Here is a 23,014-nt window from a genome sequence, read left to right as displayed (position 1 = left end):
AGAATAATGGCCCTAAAAATTTGTCCATGTCATAATCCTTAGAACCTATAGATTACATGGCAAGGGGAAATTAAGTTTTCAAATGGAATCAAGAGGGCTAATCAATGACCTTTATGTGGAAGATTACCTTGTATTATATAGGCAGAACCTATGTAATCACAAGGGTCCTTAAGTGGGAAACAGGGAGGCAGAAAAGTCAGAACCAGCAAGAAAGCATTGAAAGAAAGACTCAACCAGCCATTGCTGATTTTGAAGATGGAAGGTGGCTACAAGTCAAGGAATGTAGGCAGCCCCTAGAAGCTGGAAAGACGAAACTGATTCTTCCCCAGGGGCCCCAGAAAGGAACACAGTTCTACCAGTGCCTAAATTTTAGCTCAGTGAAACCCATTTTAAACTTCTGACCTGCAGAACTGTAAGATAATAAATTTGTGTTGCTTTAAGCCACTAAGTTTGTGGTAATTCGGTACAGCAACCATAAGAAACTGATACATGGTGTGACAAAACAAAGAAGAAATAGAAGATGGTAATCCATCTTGCAGTTGACAAGTTTAGTCTGCTAAAGAGGTGTGACAGTAAATTAAATCTTTTCACTGAAGACTGCTAAATGAGGCTTTGCTCTAATAATAATTACTACTAAGCACTTACCGTGTACCAGACACTGCACTAAGTGCATTACATGAATTATTTGCTTTAATCTTGAGCAGAACCCTATGAAGAAGGTGTTATTGTTACACAATTTTAAAAATGCAGAGCATGAGGCTCAGGGAGTAGAAGAAAACTGCGAAGGTTATAGAGCTAAGAACAGTTGGCATCAGAATTCAGATCTGTATACTCTGATTTCAAACCCAGAGCATCTTGTTAGCCCAGATCAAAGACACACTTATAAAGTATGGTATTGGTAAGGAATTGACTGCAGACCAAAATCAAAGCTGTCTGTTAATCCACTTGAGTTCTCTTCTCTCTTCTATGATACATCAACCAAGTGCTGATCATATGAATAAACAGTCAACATTCAAAGTAATAACAAGAAAAAATTAGACAGTCCCTGCAAGTCTGTAAGGAAAAGAAAAATGAAAAAATCAAACCAAGGTGCAGAATATAAAGTATAGAAATTACATCATAAAGCAGATGACAATTATGGGTCAACATAACTCCAGGAAATCAAAGAAATGAAAGAAAAATGACCTCGTGACACAAGAGTTCAAAAAATGAATATATGGAGATCTCAGGGAGAGGACTGGGGTTGGCTGCATGAACACAGCCTGAAGGGGGTTAGTGCACCACACCTAGCAGGGAGAGAGTCCAGGAAAAACTCTGGACCTGCCTAAGAGGCAAGAGATGATTGTTTTGGGGTGCACAAGGAGAGGGGATTCAGAGTACTGCCTAAACGAGCTTCAAAGACAGGCAAGAGTCATGGCTATCAGCGTGGACACTAAGGATGGGCATGAAACACTAAGGCAGCTGCTGCAGCCACCAAGAAGCCTGTGTGCAAGCACAGGCCACTATCCACACCTTCCCTCCCAGGAGCCTGTGCAGCCCACCATTGCCAGGGTCCCATGAGCCAGGGACAATTTCCCCAGAGAACACATGGCGTGCCTTAGGCTGTTGCAACATCACTCTGGCCTCTGCTGCCTCAGGCTCGCCCTACATTCCATACACTCCTCCCTCCTCCCAGGCCTGAATGAGCCAGAGCCCCCGAATCAGCTGCTACTTTAGCCCCATCCTGTCTGGGCAGGGAACAGATGCCCTCAGGTGACCTAAACACAGAGGCAGGGCCAAATCCAAAGCTGAACCCCAGGAGCTGTGTGAACAAAGAAGAGAAAGGGAAATTTCTCCCAGCAGCCTCAGGAGCAGCAGATTAAATCTCTACAATCAACTTAATGTAGTCTGCATCTGTGGAATATCTAAATAGAAAATGAATCACCCCAAAATTGAGGCGGTGGACTTTAGGAGCAAACATAGACTTGGGGTTTGATTTCTGCATCTAATTTGTTTCTGGTTTTATGTTTATCTCAGTTTAATATTTAGAGCTTATTATAATTGGCAATTTGTTTACTGGTTTGGTTGCTCTTTTCCTTTATATATATATATATTTTTTTTTTTTCCTTTTTCTCTTTTAGTGAGTATGTATGTGTAGGTTTCTTTGTGTGATTTTGTCTTTACAGCTTTACTTTTACCATTTGTCTTAGGGGTCTGTCTGTCTGTTTCTTTTTTGTTTTGTTTTTTGTATAGTTTTCATCACTTGTTATCATTGGTAGGTTTGTTTTTCTGGTTTGGTTGCTCTCTTCTTTCTTTCTCTTTTTTAATTAATTTTTATTTTTTTACTTTAATATTTTTTTTGTTTTTTGTTTTAATGACTTTTCTTTTCTTTCTTTCTTTTTTTCTTTCTTTTATTTTTCTACCTTTTCTTTTGAGCCATGTGTCTGACAGGGTCTTTTTGCTCTGGCCAGGTGTCAGACCTGAACCTCTGAGGTGGGAGAGCCAAATTCAGGACATTGAACCACCAGGGACCTCCTGGCTCCATGTAATATCAATCGGTGAGAGCTGTCCTAGAGATCTCCGTCTCAACGCTAAGAACCAGCTCCACCCAATGGCCAGCAAGCTCCAGTGCTGGAAGCCCCATGCCAAACAACTAGCAAGATAGGAACACAACCCCACACATTAGCAGAAAAGCTGCCTAAAATCATAATAGGGTCACAGACACCCCAAAACACACCACCAGATGCAGCCTGCTCACCAGAAAGACAAGATCCAGCCTCATCCACAGAAACACAGGCACCAGTCCCCTCCACCAAAAACCTACACAACCCACTGAGCCAACCTTACCACCTGGGGGCAGACACCAAAAACAATGGGAACTATGAATGTGCAGCCTGTGAAAAGGAGACCCCAAACACAGTAAGTTAACCAAAAGAAAACAGAGAAATACACAGCAGATGAAGGAGCAAGGTAAAAATCCACCAGACCAAACAAATGAAGAGGAAACAGGCAGTGTACCTGAAAAAGAATTCAGAGTAATGATAGTAAAGATGGTGCAAAATATTGGAAATAGAATGGAGAAAATACAAGAAACCTTTAACAAGGACCTTGAAGAACTAAAGAGCAAATGAACAACGATGAAATTATGATGAACAACATAATTAACTTCATTTTAATAAATGAAATTAAAAATTCTCTAGAAGGAATCAATAGCAGAATAACTGAGGCAGAAGAACGGATAAGTGACATGGAAGATAAATAGTGGAAATAACTACCACAGAGCAGAATAAAGACAAAAGAATGAAAAGACTTGAGGACAGACTCAGAGACCTCTGGGACATTAAATGCACCAATATACAAATTATAAGGGTGCCAGAGGAAGAAGAGAAAAACAAAAGGGACTGAGAAAATATTTGAAGAGATTATAGTTGAAAACTTCCCTAATATGGGAAAGGAAATAGTCAATCAAGTCCAGGAAGTGCAGAGAGTCCCATACAGGATAAATCCACGGAGAAAAACGCCAAAACACATATTAATCAAACTATCAAAAATTAAATACAAAGAAAAAATATTAAAAGCAGCAAGGGAAAACGAACAAATAACATACAAGGGAGTCCCTATAAGGTTAACAACTGATCTTTCAGCAGAAACTCTGCAAGCCAGAAGGGGAGTGGCAGGACATATTTAAAGTGATGAAAGGGAAAAACCACAAAGAAGTTTACTCTACGCAGTAAGGATCTCATTCAGATTTGATGGAGAAATTAAAAGCTTTACAGACAAGCAAAATCTAAGAAAATTCAGCACCACCAAACCAGCTTTACAACAAATGCTTAAGGAACTTCTCTATGCAGGAAACACAAGAGAAGGAAAAGACCTACAATAACAAACCCAAAACAATTAAGAACATGGTAATAGGAGCATACATTTCAATAACTACCTTAAACATGAATGGATTAAATGCTCCAACCAAAAAACACAGGCTCACTGAATGGATACAAAAACAAGACCCATATATATGCTGTCTAGAAGAGACCCCCTTCAGACCTAGGGACACATACAGACACATACAGACTGAAAGTGAGGGGATGCAAAAAGATATTCCATGCAAATGGAAATCAAAAAAAGCTGGAGTAGCAACAATACTTTAAAATAGACTTTAAAATAAAGAATGTTACAAGAGACAAGGAAGGACACTACATAATGATCAAGGGATCAATCCAAGAAGAAAATATAACAATTATACATATATATGCACCCAACACAGGAACACCTCAATATATAAGGCAAATGCTAACAGCCATAAAAGAGGAAATCAACAGTAACACAATAATAGTAGGAAACTTTAACACCCCACTTACATCAATGGAGAGATCTTCCAAACAGAAAATTAATGAAGAAACACAAGTTTAAATGATACATTAAAAAAGATGGACTTAATTGATATTTATAAGACATTCCATCCAAAACAACAGAATACAGTTTCTTCTCAAGTGCTCATGCAAAATTTTCCAGGATAGATCAAATCTTGGGTCACAAACCAAGCCTTGGTAAATTTAAGAAAATTGAAATCATATCGAGTATCTTTTCTGACCACAACACTATGAGACTAGATATCAATTACAGGAAAAAATCTGTAAAAAATTAAAAAAAAAACATGGAAACTAAACAATACACTAGTAAATAACTAAGAGATCACTGAAGAAATCAAAGAGGAAACCAAAAAAACCTGGAAACAAATGGAAATGAAAACACAATGACTAAAAACCTTTGGGATGTAGCAAAAGCAGTTCTAAGAGGGAAGTTTATAGCAATACAATCCTACTTCAAAAAACAAAAAAAAAATCTCAAATAAACAACCTAACGTTACACCTAAAGCAATTAGAGAAAGAAGAACAGAAAACCCCCAAAGATAGCAAAAGGAAATAAATCATAAAAATCAGATCAGAAATAAATGAAAAAGGAATGAAAGAACAATAGCAAAGATCAATAAAACCAAAAGCTGGTTCTTTCAGAAGATAAACAAAATTGATAAACCATCCTCCACACTCATCAAGAAAATAAGGGAGAAGACTCAAATAAATAGAATTAGAAATGAAAAAGGAGAAGTAACAACTGACACTGCAGAAATACAAAGGATCATGAGAGATTACTACAAGCAACTCTATGCCAATAAAATGGATAACCTGGAAGAAATGGGCAAATTCTTAGAAAAGCACAACGTTCTGAGACTGAACCAGGAAAAAATAGAAAATATAAACAGACCAATCACAAGCACTGAAATTGAAACTGTGATTAAAATCTTCCAACAAAAAAAGTCCTGAACCAGATGGCTTCACAGGCAATTTCTATCAAACATTTAGAGAAGAGCTAACACCTATCCTTCTCAAACTCTTCCAAAATATAGGAGAGGGAGGAACACTCTCAAACTCATTCTACAAGGCCACCATCACCCTGATACCAAACCAGACAAAGATGTCACAAAAAAAGAAAACTACAGGCCAATATCACTGATGAACATAGATGCAAAAATCCTCAACCAAATTCTAGCAAACAGAATCCAACAGCACATTAAAAGGATCATACAAGATGATGAAGTGGGGTTTATCCCAGGAATGCAAGGATTCTTCAATATATGCAAATCAATCAATGTGATACACCATATTAACAAACTGAAGGATAAAAACCATATGATAAACTCAATAGATGCAGAAAAAACTTTTGACAAAATTCAACACACATGTATGATAAAAACCCTCTAGAAAGTAGTCATAGAGGGAACTTACTTCAACATAATAAAGGCCATATATGACAAACGCACAGCTAACATCATTCTCAATGGTGAAAGACTGAAACCATTTCCACTAAGATCAGGAACAAGACAAGGTTGCCCGCTCTTACCATTATTATTCAACATAGTTTTGGAAGTTTTAGCCACAGCAATCAGAGAAGAGAAAGAAATAAAAGGAATCCAAATTGGAAAAGAGAAGTAAAGCTGTCACTGTTTGCAGATGACAAGATACTATACATAGGGAATCCTAAAGATGCTACCAGAAAACTGCTAGACTAATCAATGAATTTGGTAAAGTAGCAGGATACAAAATTAACTCACAGAAATCTCTTGCATTCCTATACACTAATGATGAAAAATCTGAATGAGAAATTGAGGAAACACTCCCTTTTACCATTGTAACAAAAAGAATAACATACCTAGGAATAAACCTACCTAAGGAGACAGAAGACTTGTATGCAGAAAACTGTAAGACACTGATGAAATAAATTAAAGATGATACAAACAGATGGAGAGATATACCCTGTTCTTGGATAGGAAGAATCAACATTGTGAAAATGATTACACTACCCAAAGCAATCTACAGATTCAATGCAATCCCTATCAAACTACCAATGGCATTTTTCACAGAACTAGAACAAAAAAATTTCACAATTTGTAGGGAAACACAAAAGACCTTGAATAGCAAAACAATCTTGAGAAAGTAAAATGGAGCTGGAGGAATCAGGCTCCTACACTTCAGAGTATACTACAAAGCCATAGTAATCAAGACAGTAAGGTACTGCCACAAAAATAGAAATATAAATCAATGGAACAGGATAGAAAGTCCAGAGATAAACCCACGCACATATGGTCACCCTATTTTTGGTAAAGGAGGCAAGAATATACAATGGAGAAAAGACAGATTCTTCAATAAGTCATGCTGGGAAAACTACATGTAAGTAGAAGAGAGCTACATGTAAAAGAATGAAATTAGAACACTTTCTAACACCATACACAAAAATAAACTCAAAATGGATTAAAGGCCGAATTGTAAGGCCAGACACTATAGAACTCTTGGAGGAAAACATAAGAAGAACACTCTATGACATAAATCACAGCAAGATCCTTTTCGATCCACCCCTAGAGAAATGGAAATAAAAACAAAAATAAACAAATGGGACCTAATGAAACTTAAAAGCTTTTGCACAGCAAAGGAAACCATAAGCAAGACGAAAAACCAACCCTCAAAATTGGAGAATATATTTGCAAATGAAGCAACTGACAAAGGATTAATCTCCAAAATATACAAGCAGATCATGCGGCTCAATATCAAAAAAAGCAAATAATGCAATCCCAAAATGGGCAGTCGACCTAAATAGACATTTCTCCAAAGACATACAGATTGCCAACAAACACATGAAAGGATGCTCAACATTGCTAATCAATTCAGAAATGCAAATCAAATCCACAATGAGGTATTACCTCACACCAGTCAGTATGGCCACCATCAAAAATTCTACAAACAATAAATGCTAGATAGGGTGTGGAGAAAAGGGAACCCTCTTGCACTGTTTGTGGGAATGTAAATTGATACAGCCACTATGGAGAACAGTATGGAGGTTCCTTAAAAAACTACAAATAGAACTACCATATCACCCAGCAATCCCACTACTGGGCATATACCCTGAAAAAAACATAATTTAAAAAGAGTCATGTTCCACAATGTTCACTGCAGCACTATTTACAATAACCAGGACATGGAAGCAACCTGTCTATTGACAGATGAATGGATAAAGAAGATGTGGCCCATATATGCAATGGAATATCATTCAGCCATAGAAAGAAACAAGACTGAGTTATTTGTAGTGAGGTGGATGGACCTAGAGTCTGTCAAACAGAGTGAAGTAAGTCAGAAAGAGAAAAACAAATACCATATGCTAACACATATATATGGAATCTAAGGGAAAAAAAAGGTTCTGAAGAACGTAGGGGCAGGACAGGAATAAAGATGCAGATGTAGAGAATGGACTTGAGGACATGGGCAGGTGGAAGTGTAATCTGGGACGAAGTGAGAGAGTGACATGGAGATATATACACTACCGTATGTATAATAGAGAGCTAGTGGGAAGCAGCTGCATCTCATGCAGATATGAGCTTGGTGCTTTGTGTCCACCTAGAAGGGTGGGATAGTGAGGGTGGGTGGGAGATGCAAGAGGGAGGAGATATGGGGATATATGTATATGTATAGCTGATTCACTTTGTTATAAATCAGAAAGTAACACAGCATTGTAAAGAATTATACTCCAATAAAGATGTTAAAAATGAATATAATGGATTAAAGAAAAATAAGACAACAGAATGTGATGAAAATTGAGCTGACAGAGTTCAGGAATCAAATAGAAGGGGGAAATTTCAGAAATGAAAGTCCTGTTAATAGCAGCAAAAAAGGGAATAGATACTCTGGAAACCACAGGAAAGGACATGGAGGACAGAACCGAAAAAAAGAAATACAAGTGAATGGAAATGAGTAAAAGGAAAATAATAGATATGGAATTTATATAAAGATTTAACAGGCACATCATTGGAATCAATTAGGAAGATAGTACAAATGAAACACTAAAAATTCCAAGTTATATAGAAAATATTCATGAAATAGATGAAATGATGGATTTACAGTGTGTCTAAAGATATACAATCATAAACACCAAGACACAGCTGGTAAAGTTATAGTACTTCCATGGCCAAGAGAGAATCCACTGATATAGGTACCACCCCCTCCTCAAAAAGCCAAGCCTCTTATTAAGAATCAGACTAACATCATACTTAACCACAACAAATCCAGCATTAGAAGTCAATAGAATGCTGTCTATAGAGTTCTAAGGCAAAGAAAGCTTTATCAAGAAAATTTTAAAAGCCAGAACTCATTCCAATTAAGGCAAGAAATAGATATTTTACACATGAAAAAAGTCTAGAAATTAGCAATCATGAGCCTTTTAAAATGAACTTGAAAAAATTTCAGATACCTGGAAAATCAATAGGGAACTCTTGAAAATAGGTGAGGTGGTGAAAATTGTTCTAAATTAATACAGGCTAAGGCTAACCTATTGAGGGAATAATAATGTAGAAATAAAAATATAAGTAAATATCCCAAAATTTGAAGTAGTGAGGGATGAGGACAGAAGATAGTAGAAATGGGTAGATTTCCTCATCTTTCAGAGCAGAGGAGCTACATATACTGTTAAATGAGATACATCAAATAATCACTGTTTGAGTGTATTACTCTAATGTATAAAGGTAACCATTAGTAGAAGTGAAATTGAGTGGAGGAAAAAAGTGTAAGAAATGGGAGTGTCAGTGTACAAATCTCTTGTCTTCTATGTTTAAAGATTATAATTAAAGAAATACAGGTTTGAGGACATTATCCCAAGTTGTAGATATCATTACTAGAATTTATATAAAGAGACAAGAAATTTCTAAATTATCTGGAATAAACTCATAAACATGCAAATCATAATAAATATATACCACTTTGTGGGAAAGTAAGAACAAGGCTTAAGACTTTAAAACACAATGACAAAATTAAGACCAAACATATCTGTCATATACATAAATATTAACAGGATATACATATTAAAAATAAGTTGCTCTAGGGATTAATAAAGAAGGAATACCCAATATATTATGTATAAAAGAGACATATCTAAAACAGTAATCTTGACCAAGTTAGGTTAATCCTATGAGCATATGGTTAGTTCCATGTTAGCAAATCTAACAATAAAAATACATGATGCTAAAAAAATATGGTCAATACCCATAGAAAACAAAACAAAAAAAAGCAATTGGTGAAATATCTCATTAAATATTGAAGACAATAATTTTAAAACTTTCTCTCCTTCTCCTTCCCTCTCTCTCTCTCTTTCAGTTATACATTTATATATCTTAATTAAAATCCAGCATTAGGTTTAATGAAAAAAAAAGTCACATTTTCCTTAAAATTAGCCATACATAAGCCAACGGTGCCTACCATGCTTACTATAATTAAACAATGTCCCAAAATCTAGATGTACTTGCCAATAAATTAGACAAGAGAAAGAAATAAAAAGTATAAAACTTGAAGAAAGCAAAATTATTATGACATGAGGTAAAATTCTATATGTGAAGATTCAAAAGGAAAAAAATAACTATTAGAATTTATGAGAATTCAAAAAGTTGCAGATTACAAAATTAACACTTAAAAAAACTCTCTTGCACACTAGCAGTCAATTGAAAGAGAAGGCAGCATTGTCAATAACAACAAAAATGATAATATATTGAAAGTTTGGCTTGTTAAGGAATATTCAGAATCTATTAGAAGTCCCCCCATCTAGGAACATAAATTAATCTTGCATAAATAGAAATGTCCACTCTTTTCTATAGGGATACTTATTACTGTGAATATGTCAAGAGGAACTATAAAAAATAATGTAATGAAAGTTAGGAAAAGAGATTTTTCACAAATAAAGGATGATCAAATACTGTCAAATACTGAGGAAGGACAAAATAAGATAAAAACTTTTTAAAATTCTTTAGATTTGAAAATTAGGTGGTTATTGGTGAACTTAACTTCAGTGAGAACAATGTAGAAGTGGGCAAGATCAATTTTAAAAGAGAGAGAGGAAGGATAACTGAAGAAGACAGGTGCAATCCTAATGGAAGAAGGTGAGAAACAAGAATCAGGGTGGAAGGATGCCTTGTCCTTTGAGCTAGAGGGAAAAATGGAAGAAGAATGAAAATATGGAAGTTCTCAACAGGTAGAACTGTGGCATGAAAACCAACAAAATAAAATTTTTAACAGGGCTAATATCTGTATTTGGGATCAAAAATAAATTGACTAAAAAAGTTATGAGAGACAGAGTTAAATGAGAAACTCATTGCTTTTACTCAAATTGCAAACTCAAAGTGTGATAGTTGTTGGAAACATTTTTTTCCATTACATTTGTAAATGGACGTCCATGTCTGAATCAAATATTAGGACGGTTTCATTGTATTGATACAATGACAAGTCATGCCACACTTGAATGTCTGGGTCTAGTTTGGAGCACTGCCCTTTACAAGTCTAAAATTGATGAACATGTTCATCAGCTGTAAAGGCTGAAGCTTAGGCAAATGATGATTTGGGAAATTTGGAGAAAGGAACATTTTGAGAGAGGTATCCTGGAAGCCAATTTTAATATTTGAAGAGTTGTATGATTTCTTGTATCCTCTTTCCCCACCTCTGAGTACCAAGAGTTTGTTTTTTAAAGATTGAAGATATATATATATATATATATATATATATATATATATATATATATATATATATATATATATATATATATATATATATATATATATATATATATACACACACACACACACACACACATATATGAATAAATCAATGCATTGTGGTCATGAGGTGTTGAGCTCCTGTCCACTGGGGACTACTCCCAATTAGCCTATACTTTCAGGAAAAACAACAAATAGTCTATCATCTGGAAGTGAGCAGAGATTTCCACCATGCCCCTCCCCATCCTAGGCAACAAAAAAAGAGAATATTAACTCAGCAAAAGAAATCATTGAGTGATTTCTATGTATCAGGCATTGTGCTCAGTGTTGGGTAGAATTATAGGGTGGTAAATTTCAAGTCTTATAAAGATGAAGCTTCTAATAATTAAGTCTGTTAATAATTGAGCTGCCTGCTTTAAAAAGTGATGTGATCTCTGTCACTGGAAACATTCCAAGAGGGAGCTGTGTGAGCATTTTCCAGGTGTGCTTGAGAAATCTTGTTTTAGGGAATGAATTATACAAAGTAGTATCTCAATTACCATCTAGTGGGTTAAGGGATGCTATGCTTTGAATGCTGTCATTGGGCAACGTACATGGACTGGGTTTCTGTAAACTCCTAATGGACTACTCCCTCCAGTCCATCTTTTCCTGTTTCATTACATCAGAATCTGAATTACTGTTCTCAATACTCAGCTTTTTGTGGTTGACCAGAAGTCATATTGTATGGCCACTAATTCCTTCCCTGTTCTCTGTAATCCTCCCCCAGCTAAATATTCATCTTTTTGTTTCTATTATTCCATTGGTACAGGTCTAGCATCTTTGTGCAGTGTTGGAAGGTAAGGTGAGTACGAAGTTACCTGGTGTCGAATTGTTAGTTCATAATTTATTTATTCAACACATATGTATTGATTACCCATGGCAGTACAGCCATGCTACTGGTATTTCTAGAGTTCAGTAACAGTGTTCACTTATTCTGCTTCATTTTTCCTCTGTGCTGGCATGTATGGATAGTTTTATTCACCCTTTATATCTCTTATTTCATGTCTTCTAGATCATCACTAGCAATCAGAGCCTTTTATTTTGATTTAAAAATAAGAGCTTTTGCTATTTTAGGACAGAATAGTTGTGTTATTATTAAGTGTGTATGTATGTATGTATTTTCCTAAGGTGAAAACTTAAGGTTTGGTTTTAATTTTATGAAAAGTACTTCTGGAGCACTCAGCTTTCTCTCTTATCACTGATTTCAGATAAAACCAAAAAAATCTTCATAAGCCCACTTTATTTACAGAGTTCCTTTCAGTTAACATACTTGAGCATTCACTCAATAAATATTCAACCAGTGCCATGCACTTTTCTAATTGTTATGGAAGCAAGAGTGAACAAGACAAAGTCCCTAACCCTCATGGAACCTTCATTACAATAAGGTTATCATTTATAGGAAAAATTCTGGGGTCATCTCCAAATTTTAAAGGATAAAAGATACAAAATATATTTATATCTGTATTTATGTTTATGTTTGTATCTACATATATGTGTATAAATATCTATAGCCATCTACAGAGGAGGAAGAGGGGTGTGTGTGTGTGTGTGTGTGTTGCCTAGATGGTTTGAGACACTAAATCTAGGTGAGTTGAAGACTGTATTTTCTGTTGAGAAAATATGAAAACAAAGAAGAGGAGAAATACAAGAAGGAAGAAAAACTGAGTATTTTTTAGATAACTCTCCCTCATCATAAAGAAGTGAAATAGTATTACTAGTCTCCCAGAGGAGTTATCTTCATTCAAAGTCCACCTAGGCTTGGTGTCTTGAAATATACAGAGTGGGGAGAGAGGGAGAGAGAGAGAAAATCAGAAAATATCTGTGGTGGGGACTTCCCTGGTGGCCCAGTGGTAAAGAATCCACCTTACAATGCAGGGGACACTGGTTCAATCCCTGGTTGGGGAACTAAGATCCCACATGCCCTGGGACAACTAAGCGTGCGCACCACAACTATTGAGCAAGCTCGCCTCTACTAGAGAGAGAAAACCCACATGCCACAACTAGAGAGAAGCCCGCCCATCACAGCTAGAGAGAGCCCCGAGCGCTGCAACAAAGGGATCTTGCACCGCCCCAACGAAAGATCCCGCATGCCAAAAAAAAAAAAAAAAAAAAAGGCAACATTTTTAAAAATTAAAAAAAAAAATCTGTCATGAAGACTGGGTAGGAGAAGAGAGAACTTGGTAGTATAGAAAACATATTCTAACTGGAAAATTCCATTTGCTTTCTCCTCACCTATGTTCTTGAAACAAGACATGGAGGAAAGAAATGGCTAGTCCCCAAGAGCAACTGTACACCAGAGTATTGCTTTAGGAAGAGGAAGAGGAAGTGCAGGACCAAATGACTAGCCTGAGCTAGGCCTACTTAGATCTCTGTCGGGAATCACAGCTTGAGTTTTAGGCTGCCGAGGCTAAGGAGTTCTCTACTAGAATTCACAGGGTCCCTGAATATAAATAGGTAACTATTATATTTTCATTTTCACTAACTTCTAACCAGAATTTAGCATTTCCTTCTATTATAGGAAACAAATCACAATATGATTAGCAGAATTTATGGCCGTCATCAATAGAAATCACAGATACTTTTATACCACATTACAGTTGTTGCCGCTGTCTACAAATAACATTTGTGCTCATCACTACCTTGAGATTATGGTGGTTATTAGATCTACACTAGATCTTGTTATTTAATGTGTTAATAAGGACATATATGGTCTTATAGCACAATGTTTTCCTTAATTTGATAACTATCTCAATAAAACAAGTTTCCTTTGAAATTTACCCATTTTGGTTTTATATTTAAAAGCATTATTCTGAGAAGGGGTTTATAGGTTTCCCCAGACTGCCAGAGGGGTACATGGCACAGAAAAATTAAGATGCCTGTACTAGAGAGAAGAGGATACTACTAGAAATACCTGCACCAAAGAATGTACTACAGTCTGTCCAGTCATATTATTAACTCTTCATTTTTTAAAGGGAGGTAGAATAAGGAAGAGGTGGTAACATGAAGGAGAGGCTTTTTTTTTCTCCCTTCCACAGAACTGATACAATTTCTTTCTCTGAGAGTTTCAATCAATTATAGATCCACAGAATTAAGGAATGTCTTGGGAGAGCAGGCAGGGATATCAATGCTTAATTTCAATTTCATGTTGTGAGAGGGTTGGAATCAGCATCATGGCAATGGAAATGACGCAGAGGAGCCATTTTGTTCCTTGTCATTTTGGCACTTATATTTAAGCTCTCTTTTCTAAATACACAGTCATTCATTTGTTTATAATTAGTTTTTTTATTGAGGTATAGTTGATGTACAATTATTATAGAAGTTTTAGGTGTCCAACATAGAGATTCATCATTTTTAAACATTATACTCCATTTATACTTATTATAAAACATTGGCTATATTCCCTGTGTTGTACAATATATCTCTGTAGCTTATTTATTTTATACCTAATAGTTTATACCTTAGTCCCCACCCCTATATTTCCCCTCCCCTCTTCCCTCTCCCCATTGGTAACTGCTAGTTTGTCCTCTATATCTGTGAGTCTGTTTCTTTTTTGTTATATTCACTAGTTTTATTTTTTAGATTCCACGTATAAGTAACATCATACAGTATTTGTCTTTCTCCGTCTGCCTTATTTCACTTAGCATAATACCATCCAAGTCCATCCGTGTTGTTGCAAAGGGCAAGACTTCATTCTTTTACACATTCATTTGTAAGGGTTTCAAAATTTTTAAAAGTGAGGTGAGACAAAAAGGTATAGTTCTACTAAACACTTCAAGAAAAGGAGTAGCTTTCTGGAGCATCCATGCTAAAGGAGCAATCCAAGTTTGATGAAGATAATAGACAGGATTATGCTGTGATGGTGGGTGGTGGTCAAAATGTAGCACAGGGCTTCCCTGGTGGCGCAGCGGTTGAGAATCCGCCTGCCGATGCAGGGGACACGGGTTCGTGCCCCAGTCTGGGAGGATCCCACATGCCGCGGAGCGGCTGGGCCCGTGCGCCATGGCCGCTGAGCCTGCGCGTCCAGAGCCTGTGCTCCACAACGGGAGAGACCACAACAGTGAGAGGCCCGCGTACCGCAAAAAAAAAAAAAAAAAAAAGAAAAAATTGTAGCACAATACGAAGAGTTTTTGTCCCACCATAGAGTAAATTTAGGTTAGTATTTTAAAGGGGGAGGAAGAAAAAGAGAAAAGAGGGGCCTATAACTCAAAGGATCTCTGAACTAAATTAATGTGTCAAGTGTATTTGATTCATTTTGAGGCACACAGCATGTCAGACAAAGCTGGGAAGTCACACTAGCTTGTTTTAATAAGATTTCCTTATTTGAAAAATGAAGGGAGTGGGACAGATAAGTTACGGAAGTCACTTCTGGTTCTAAGCTTTCTATGTTTAGAGCTTGTAAATTCTTTAAAAGTCAGATACAAGGCCTTATAACTCCTGTTCTCCAGCTATCCTCCACTCCCTGCCCATAGCATAGTGTGCTAAACACATTTCTCAGGTTGGTACTGAATGAGGGAAGCAGCACCACTGACTCTATAGATAACATGTATTGAACTACCATGTGCCTGGCATTGTGTCCAATGACTTTTTCTCGTGCCTCATTTAATCATCGTATGACACCCCTAATGGGTGGGTGCATTAATTTTAAAAACGAAGAATGAGACTCAAAGACACAGAGCTCTCAATAGCACAACCAGGATTTAAACTCATGTCAATCTGACTGCAGAACCTGTCTTAATCCCTATGTCCCCATGTTGGAGATGCTGTGAAAGGGGGCCACTTCTGAGACCAGTAGAAAAGAGTGGCCTCACTGGGTCCTTGCAGCCTGATGTTTGTGACTCCAGCCAGAACGAGACTCAGCTTAAAGCAGCTCTTGCCTGAGCCATCTAGTCCTCCTTGTGGACAAGTATTGGCTCAAGGTGACACTTCTAATGACTGTTCTGTACCCGGGAAGGCACCTGTTGTCCTGGGGTGGAAAATAATTTTGCCTAATAGATTATGGAGGCCCTGAGAATGAGGATGAGGAGGCTGATACTAAGAGTAGCCAGTTTCCTTGAAAAACTGCTAACATAAAGGAGATCTCTATTTATATGACAGCATGAATAAAATAGACTATTTTGCATTTATATAGTGTCTTTCCTCACAGAAGAGCCCAGGGGCTTCGCCAACACAGCCTTACAATGAAACACGGCCACCTCTGGGAGACCACCAGGCAGACAACTACAGCTGTGCAGACTTTAAGGCAGTGGGGGAGGTGAACCTGGAGCCGAAGGCCATCAGATGCCGTTCTGAGTTGCACTAAATTGAATGCTTTGATAACAATCTATGCTTTCAGAGCCTCATTATAGACACACCCTCATCAATTCTGAAACTTGCCAACAAGAAGTAGAGAAGTAGGTACTAAATGTTCTGTTTTGTAGATTAAACAAAGCAATTATTTTTTAAATTGCATTTTCAATTTAAGTTAAAATGGTATAATGTCACTTCTGAAATTATAGCTCATGTATATATCTGTATAAGTAGCTCTATATCTCTGCTTAATGTCTATATATGTGTGTGTGTGTGCTTGTGTGTTTGCATGTGTGCTTTTATGTGGTTGAGATTGTGTTGTGTATCATACATAAAAGACCTTCTTTCACTTGGCAGTCCATAAGCATTTCCGTGTATTTTGGAAATATCATAACTATAATGTAATGGCACACATTGTAGTTCATTTTCTACATGATAATCCCATAATTCACCTAACTGTTCCCTTTATGTTTTTTCTATATCCTCTTTATAAATAGTGCAATGTCTTTCTGTATAAAACTTTATATTTATTTCAGATTATTTTCCTGGAAGTGGAATGACTGCATGATGTGATGAGCATTTTTAAAGCTATTGATACACATTATCAAATCAACAAATTAATTTCCTGAAACTCGTACAAATTCATATTCTCAGGAGCAATGTATGTGCCCATCTTATTTTATCAATGCTGTATATTATCACTTAAAATTGTTTTCAAATGTGAAAAAATATATATCTATTTTAAAGTTGAGCAATTTTTAATGATAATTAACCATTTTTTACTGTTTGGTAAATTGTCCATGTTTCTATTGGAATATGGTGATCTCATACTGATTCAAGTTATCTTTTTCATATATTAAGGATATATTAACTTTTTCTCTCTTATTAGAAGTATAGCTTGTTGTTTTAGAGTACTATCTTTGGAATCATTCAACCTTGACTTCTAAGCTCAGCTAGCAGTTTACAAGCTATGTGATTATGGACAAGTTGCTTTCCCTTCCCAGCTTCGGTTTCCTAAATTGCAGGTGAGGATAATCAGAGGTAGATTTACCATGAAGCCAAGAAAGCACTTTAGAACTGTGTTCACATGGTTTTACATTTTTGAAAAATCTGCAAAAGTGAAATATTTGAACAATACTCATGTAAGACCACAATTTCATTCTATTCCAATTTCCCTTTATCACTCTTCCCCTCTATCGTACATTTCCTCTATTATACTTTGCCTTATGACACATTGCATTGTAGTAGCTGCAGGCATGTTGGGATCCAGCTAACAGGATATTGAGAGTCTGGGTTTGTGAGATATTTTTATATGGTTCACCACCACTTTCATGTATAGCTAGCCCTGCTAGTGGAGGAATGATTTCCAACAATTTTTTCTACTTGTGCCAACCTCCTGGTGTTTTGATACTAAGATGTATGGGTAGAATTTCTAATCCAATATGAATATGTTTTCTGGTGCTTACCACTGAAAGTGTGTGGTTAGTGGGGGAGCACCAAGATTTGAAATGTAGGAACCCAGAAATGAATCTGTGAAAATTTTCCAAATCTAACGGCTCATATATGAAAGAAACTTGATAGAGATTTTCCCAAAGTTGACAATAATCCTAGACACTTACATGACATTATCAAAAATGAGTTGAGACTCTGAAGAAATTTCTTTGAATTATCAATAATAAAAAATAAAATGGCTGTTTTTATGAAAAAGTAATCAAAGAGCATGCAGCCAGAACAGATATAGGGAGGAGTAGAAGTGTCAGACAATTTTTTAATTAATTTTTTTTCAGATTTCATATTTGAGGGCTCTATTAGCTTTTCTGAAGTTTGTATTTTGTTGTGATTTTCTTATCCTAAATTAATATTCCCTTTCATGACTAATTTTGTATTTGTAATATTGTATTCTTCTTGTTAAAGAGGACACTCACAATTGTGATAGCTGAAGTCCTTCAAAAATCTGGATCTGTAGGACTTCCCTGGTGGTGCAGTGGATAAGACTCCACGCTCCCAATGCATGGAACCTGAGTTTCATCCCTGGTCAGGGAACTAGATCTCACACGCATACCACAACTAAGGAACCTACCTGCCACAAATAAGACCCAGTGCAACCAAATAAATAAAGATTTTTTCAAACTCCGGATATAGGCCTGCATATATACTTTGGGTAAGATAAAAATCCAATTTTTCTTTTTGACACATATCTAGTAAATTTCTGCAACACCATTCATTGACTATCACTCTTTCTAATTGATTTACAATGCTAATTTATTATTTGTTGATTATCTATATATCAGGAGCTGTTATTGGCCTATTTTGGTGCATTTTTAGTGCCAAGGCTTTAATAACTATATATTAACAGTGATATGCTTTACTACCTCACAGGATAAGTTATCCCATTCATGATAACTCTAGTTGTTATGAAAATGTCCATTCTTTCTTATGGATTATTCTGAATTAATTCTAACATCATTTTGTTTTTTCCTCCCAGTTTCTCTTAAAAACTCCATTGGCATTTTGATCAGAATTGCAAGAAACTTTTAAAATAATTTTTCTAGATTGATGTTTTTACAATATTATCTTTCCATCCGGGAACATCACATAGCTCCACAGTTACCCAAGTCTTCTTTTATACTTCTCAGTAATATTTTATAATTTCTTCAAAATATAGTTCTTTAAATACGAAAATTATCTTTCCTAGAAAGATCTGGATGACCTCAGAGTAATTCAGTTAGATCCAGCTGGACAGTTGCCTGGTTTATTTGGGGATTTGGGTTATTATATAATTTTCTAGAGTAAATAAGGATCCAAAAATGACCTCTTAGGCCTAAAAAATGTCTTGCCAGTTATTCAAATTTATCAGGACTGCTTCATTTCATCAATTCATTTTTTCAATTATTCAATTATAATTTCGGTAGTAGTTTTAACATGTTTAACTGTGGGATTGAGAATCTGAACACCTTAATTTGAGTAAAATAATGCTGAATATTCCAGGTTTGGAACTGTTCTTAAGGGTCTTTCAGGGCATCTTAGTTTTATAATATGTGTAAGATAACATCCTGCTCTGGATCTTTTGTACCTTTTTAAAAAACTTGTGATTATCTCATGAAATATAGTTATTCATGGGGAAGGAAAGAAGTCAAATGCAGACAAAGTCTCTTTGCTATGTTTGTGATAAAGGCTACAACACTGATTCTTTTCATTTACTGTGACCGTAGGTCATACTAATCATAGCATGAGGTCCTCATTACTGTTTTCATGACTGGATTATTTAGGCTATAAAGAGTGTGGCACTATCTTATCACACAGAATGACATAACCAATAGGTAAATTATTAAAACTTTCTAAAGATAACAAGAGTAATGTGTTAACCTTTGGAATACTTAACAGCTCATTTAAAATGTTATATAGCTGTTATTTCCATATTTTGACATCATTGGAAGATAGATGGAAAATTTATGACCTGTTACTTTTTATCCCTGGGAAAATAATAAGATAATATAATCCACAAGCCACTTAATTACCATCTAAAATGAAATAGATAATGCAAAATGGGAAAGTAATACAAAATATTTCCTAAGTATATTTGTCTTTGAACACTACAGAAAGTTAAAATCATATAATGAAATCATATTAGGTACTCAGGGCCACACTCCTAATTAGTAGAAACATCTCACAAGTTATTGGGGTTTTTAATTGTATGTGTGGTTATATGTTGTAATTAATAAAATGTGCCTATATCAAATCACTAAATAATCACATGCTTCTTCAATTGTTTCTTTCTTTTTATGGCTTCTCTGCCATTTCTCTATTGATATTGCCAGGATCATTTGGTTTTTGCATCATGAGCTGTATCTATGCTTCTCTAGAAAAGAATTTGTCTCAATAAGCCATATTAGTTCATACTATCACAAAAGTAAGCATTATCTGTAAAAACTATTTTCCTAAAGAGTAAAGATCATTAAGTAGTGACTCAACAAGGACAGGGGAGAGGAGAGGAGCTAGGATGGATTAAGTCTTGGACAGAGATCTGTTATCAATGATAAGGCCATCACTTATGTTGGATCACTCAGAGGTTGCCACATATGGATAAGATGAACCAGCCACAGCAGTTGAAGAACTAGGAGTGTGGTGTGAAGGTCTGTGTATAAAGGTTGATAGTGGGGAACTTGTGGACCACTGGATCAATAATTTAGATACTATGGAGAAGCTGAAGAGCAAAGATGAGTAGTCAGACCTGGTTCTATAGAAAGAGGCAATAAAGATAAAATAGTGTACATTAGAGGACCCCAAAGTAGTTGAGATTAAAGTGTAAGTAAAGCATGTTCATGGCCAATGTTTTGGACAAGATTCTGTCAGACAAATGAATATTGATGCAATTGTCATGCTTGCCTCCAAAACTCCCCAAGGGCATCATGAGTGGCTTCTGATTCCAGGGATCTCAGGGAATCTCTGGAAGGCTTCAAGGACCTGTGAAAATTGTAAACTTGCTCTCATGCATGTCAATGAACTCACTAGAGGAACTTTTGCATCCCTTTCTAGCTCTGAGAGTCTACATTTCCCTTTTTCAGTCCAGCCCAGAGCTCTGTTGAAGTGGCAACCCAATGACAGGTAACACATAAACTCTTGGCTGGATAAACAGACAGATGATCCCTGCAACATGTTCTGTTCCAGTGATTTCATTTCCCTCAGATGGAACCTGGAGACAATCATTTTCACTGCTGAGTGGATGCACAAAAATACAAGACAAGGCAAGAAGAGGGCTGCAGCTTATAGGAAATGTTCACGTGTAAAATCTTTCTCCAAAGGCAGGTTTTTAATCATTGTTCTGGGAAATGAGAAAACAAACCCATGTAAATCTTCAAAATTTTAATTTTAATCCAGAGCATGTGGGGTTGGAGAAATTAAATTTTGCTCTACTTTTATTGATAAATTTGTTGCTAATAGGTAAAATGTAATATTGCCTTTTGAAAATTCAGGGATGTGGAATTTACTCTCTCTACTGAGAACATGGTGGGCACTTGTAACTTGTTATTAAAGCCGAAGCCTCAGGGTTGCTTGATCTTCCCTTTGTTTTCTTTGGTCCAAAGAAAATTTTAAAAATATCAGGAAATCAGAGAGCTCTCCAGCTGGGAAATTTTCATGTGGCTATATTATTATTGCCACAATTTCTTAGTATTTTCAAACATACTTTTAGGTTGAAAAGTGATAAAATAAAGCACTATAATATTAAAGTTCTTTGAGAGTATGTAGATTCTAAGTGACTCTTTACATATGAAGGTAAAACGAATGAATTAAATTCTTTTAATTTTATGAATAGATTATGTTTTTAAAACCCTGGTATATCCTTTGGCATATTAATTCATTGATCTGAGTGCTAACTTATTTATGTATCCACTCCACAATGTCTTCATTCTGACTGATTAAATTTGGAGAGAAGGGTAAAATTTTGAGAATAAACCCTAGATGTTTCATTTTGAGTCCCTGAATGGATCTTGTTGCCTTTAAGATGGAAAGCATAGGTGGATGAGCAGGTTTATGGCTAATTTGTATACTTAGCATATCTCAGTTCTGTCAGTAAATGCCATTACCCCACACTGTGCTCAATCCAGATCTCAGATGCATCCTTTATTCTTCATTCTTCTCCATTTGTCACCAGATCTAATCACAGAGCTCTGATGATTTGAACTCTCCAAAATCTTTTCTTTAAGTTGCGATTTTTTTAAAAACAACTTTACTAGGGCATAATGAACATATAATGAACTGCACATATTTAAAGTGTACAGTTTGATAAGTTTTGATGTATGTACACAGTCATGAACTTGTTATCACAGTTTTATGAAAGGACATATCCATTCCTCACAAAACATTCCTCTTGCGTCTTAGAAGTTCCTCCCTCCCATCCCTTCTTAACCCCTTTCCTTCCTCAGGTAACCACTGATCTGCTTTCTTTCACTATAGATTATCTCACACTTTATAGAATTTTATATGAAGGAAATCATACAGTATATTCTCTTTTTTCTGGCTGTTTTCACTCATTATGTTTATTTTGAGATTCATCTATGTTGCTGCGTGTATCAATAATTTATTTCTTTCTATTGCTGGGTCACATTCTGTTGTTTGGTTATACCACAATTTATTCATTTACCTACTGATACATTTATGTTGTTTTTAGTTTTGGGCTTTTAAAAATAAACATTGCTATGAACACAGTGTAAAATCTTTACGGACATATGTTTTATTTTCTCTCTGGCAAATACCCAAGAGTGGAATAGCTAGATCATTTGGTAGATATTTGCTTAACTATATTTACAATTTTTTTTTAAACTGCCAAATTATGTTCCAAAGCTGTGGCTGTGCAATTTTAGATTCTCATCAGCAGTGCATGAGAGTTCTAGTTCTTCTACTTCTTTGTCAACACTATTATTGACAAGTGTTTTTACTTTAAATTTTAATTTTAACAGACTTTATTTTTTAGAGCAGTTTTACATTCACAGCAAAATTGAGGGGAAAGATAGATATTTCCCAAATACTCTCTTCCCTGAATCATGCATAACCTCCCTCATTATTCAGATCCCCTACCACAGTGGTCCATTTTTTACAGTTGATGAACCTACATTATCATCATCACCCATCATT

The sequence above is a fragment of the Pseudorca crassidens genome, chromosome 2, assembly GCF_039906515.1.
Source record: "Pseudorca crassidens isolate mPseCra1 chromosome 2, mPseCra1.hap1, whole genome shotgun sequence".
Lineage (NCBI taxonomy): Eukaryota > Metazoa > Chordata > Mammalia > Artiodactyla > Delphinidae > Pseudorca > Pseudorca crassidens.
This window is presented reverse-complemented; position numbering follows the sequence as displayed.